Consider the following 3,877-nt stretch of genomic DNA (forward strand, 5'->3'; position numbering starts at 1 on the left):
TAACTGAAGTGTTTAGCTCAGATATGACTAAGTTGGGGGGGGCACCTGGCTGGCTCAGTTGGAGGAGCATATGAATTTTGATCTCAAGGTCGTTGAGTTTGAGCCCCATACTGGGTGTAGAGATTTAAAAAAATTTTTATAAAGGGCATCTTAAATTAGTGATTCTTGTAAATAGAATGAAATAGTTCAATTATCCTAGAGAAGAGCCTAAATATACTAAAAGTTACTACTAAGGAAATATAATGAATTGAGAAAAAAATCACCAGCAATAGGATGGCTTAGGAGCCACTCTATATACCTGTCTGCCATCTGTAATGAGGGTATGTGTAATACCTGCCCTCCTAAGACAGCTGTTGTGAGGTCTCTGCCCTCCAATATTGTTAACACACAAGTTGACGAGGTAATCAAAGATTTCAATGAATATTCTTCAGTTGACTTGAATAGATTAAAAAGGCTTTTAGATTTAGATTTTTCTGATTCTATATAATTGTTATGAGGCTAAGACAAATATTGAAATGTCTAGGAGGTAATGTTTTCATATTCTCCAGTAACTCCTACTTGTCCTTCAGATCTCCATTATTCCTGAACAAGTACCTTCCTTAGCCAATCCAAATAGTGTGCTTTTACTCTTCCTCACAGTATCCTTTCATAGCATCATCACAACTCAGAATTACCTAATTTATGCTAACCTCTACCCTGATGGATTATAAACTCAAAAGGGCAAGACCTGTCCATTTTGTTCACAGTTCTATGCCCAGTGCCTAGAATAGTGTGATTTAGTAAGCACAATTTAATAAATCATTCACTGATTTATAGAACCTAGCACTTTTTCTTAAAAAAAAATTAGCCACAGCAAAAGAAATTAAAAACTTCATTTGGAAAATTGTTTACAATGCACTAATGGAAAAGTCTGGCAGTTTCCTGTAAAAAGCATACATTTGCCATACAATCCAGTGACCCCACTGCTAGGTATCTACACAAGATGAAAATCTAGTCACACATGAACCCGTTTATCATGCCTTAAATCATAACCTTCCCAAACTGGAAACCACCAAATCTCCCTCAGCTGGGAATGGATAAATGGTCCCACTAAACAGATCGCAAGGGTACCTGGGTGGGTCAGTTAAGTGTCCAACTCTTGATTTCAGTTTGTAGAGTCCTGAGGGTCAGCACTCACTGGGGAATCTGCTTGGGATTTTCTCTCTGCCCCTCCCCCAACTCGCTCGCACTGGCTCTCTCAAATAGTTTGTTTCTAAAGATTTTATTTGGAAGAGCGTACACACAGAGGGAGAGGGAGAAGCAGACTCTCTGCAGAGCAGAGCTTGATGCGAGTTCCATCCCAGGACCCAGAGATCATAACCAAAGCAGAAGGCAGACACTTAACCTGACTGAGCCTACCCAGTCACCCCTCAAATCTTTAATCAAAAAAAAAAAAAAAAAAAAAAAAAAAGTATGAAACAGGGGAATCAAATGCATCACTCTAAGTGGGAAAAGAAAAAAACCCATATTCAAAAGGCCTATGTACTTTACAGACCCAGGTAGGACGTTACTGCCAAAACAAAAGGGACAGAAAATATATCAGTGGTTACCAAGGCTTAGGAGGTAAAAGACAGTTCGAGTCCATTTACCTACAATGCACCAGTGAATTTTGGTGGGGGTCTGATAGAAGAGGGAGATGGTGGAACTATTCTATACCTTGATTGCAGTAAACCATACATCTGTCAACACTTAAAAATTAAGGGCGCTGGGTGGCTGTCCGTTAAGCATCTGATTTTGGCTCAGTTCATGATTTCAGGTCTGGGATCAAGCTCCATGTTGGGTCAGGGCTCCCCATTCAGTGGGGAGGTCTACTTATCCCCCTGCCCATGCTCTCTCAAACAAAATCTTACCAAAAGAACTTACAAAAAAAAAAAAAAAAAATCTTAGAGGGTGTATCTTAACTGTAAATACATTAAAAAAGGAAAAACCTTTAAGTTGCTTAATAAGTTTTCTAATATTTTTTGCTTACCTGGGAAGTAACATTAACCTAGTATTATCTTTTTTTTTTTTTTAAGATTTTATTTATTTATTCATAGACACAGAGAGAGGCAGACACAGGCAGAGGGAGAAGCAGGCTCATGCAGGGAGCCCGATGTGGGACTCGATCCGGATCTCCAGGATCACACCCCAAGCTGCAGGCGGCGCCAAACCGCTGCGCCACCAGGGCTGCCCTAACCTAGCATTATCTTTATCATGAAGTCTCTCCTACAGAAACTACAGCTCTGAGTTCTCTACCATTTTTCATAATTTCACTTATTTCTGCTAGTGACTAATGGACATCCTACTTAGATCATATTTAGAAAACAAAAGGTCAAAATTATATGGGTTCTCTCAAAAGATTTCCATTGGATCAGAGGTTAACTACCTTTCAGGAGCCAAGTGGCAGTTTCAATTTTTTCCCTCTTCTAAAAATCACTTAATATATCTGTTGGGCTTCAATTCTGGTTTTTAAACAAGGAACTCTCAGACTTGGAAATGAGAGGGGACTTTAATAGCACCTGGATGAAAAACAACCTATGTGTTTGGGAGTGAAAAAAGACCTGAGAAAACAGATCAGAAAAGGTCACGGTAAACAAAAGGGAACAGGTCTTAGTCCTCCTCTCATCCAAAGCATCATACAACTCTTCCCTGGTAGGACTAGAACTCATTGTTCACTCCCTCAGGGGTACAGGTCCTAACTCCAGGGTGAAACCCTAACTCAGTGGACTGAATTCAACATTGGACTACCAATCTAAAGCCACATTAACACAAGATGAGTGGTCACCCTTCAAGTTACCCATTTCAGTTACTGTGAATACTGTAGCCAAGAAGCTGGTTTTGGGTTGAGCTCAGTATTCCAATTCAGCAGAGGTTATCAATGTAAATCAACAAATTACATTAAAATAATACTCGAAGTTTTTACACCCCCTACTATAAACTACTTAAAATCAAGGGCTCTGGGCAGCCTCGGTAGCGCAGCGGTTTAGCACCGCCTGCAGCCCAGGGCATGATCCTGGAGACCCTGAATCGAGTCCCAAGTCAGGCTATCTGTATGATGCCTGCTTCTCTGCCTGTCCCTATGAATAGATCATTTGAAGAAAAAAAAAAAAAATCAGGGGCTCTGCACCATTTGTATAGCCATTATTGGCCAGAACCCAAGTAACCAGATGAATTCTCTGGGAGGTACAGGACCAGTTAATTAAAAATGGTATAAAATTGAGCTCTCATCCGGCTGGGAACTTATTTCGGACTGCCTATCCTGGGCACCAAAGTAATTTTTAAGAAATCAGATCTTATTGATCTAACTCCTGAACTTTCCTGTTTCATATTCTTGAGAGCACACCAGAATTCCTGGGACAAATTTCAAACTGCTGAGATTCTGTACAACCACGGGGAATTCCAACAGGTAACCAATTTAAAACATAGTTGAAGGTCAAGCACCAGTATGAGGAAGTTCTAATCGAAATCCACTCCATTTTAAACACAAGAAAATGCAGCTAGTATAGAATACTCAGTGGAGCTAAATTGCTAGATCCTATAAATTCAGGCTTCAAAACTAATTTGTAGCTACTACCAGTAGGTGGTGCTCAAACCAATGGCATATCCATACTGGGTTCTAGAGTTAAGCATCCCAGCTAGCCAAACTGAAGCTTTTTTGTACACTAGCCGATTGTCCTTCCTATCCTTCCGTGATTTTCTCCGAAGTTTCAGTTCTAGAGGGTGAAACAAATCCCTTCCAGTAAACATTACAGTTCCAATTTGGTCAGCTATCATTCAATGATCAGTTTTTAAAAACCCTACACCAAGGTGTTAACTTTAACCAACATTAAGCAGTGTATTTATACAAATAAAGGAAAAA

The sequence above is a fragment of the Canis lupus genome, chromosome 12, assembly GCF_011100685.1.
Source record: "Canis lupus familiaris isolate Mischka breed German Shepherd chromosome 12, alternate assembly UU_Cfam_GSD_1.0, whole genome shotgun sequence".
Taxonomy (NCBI): domain Eukaryota; kingdom Metazoa; phylum Chordata; class Mammalia; order Carnivora; family Canidae; genus Canis; species Canis lupus.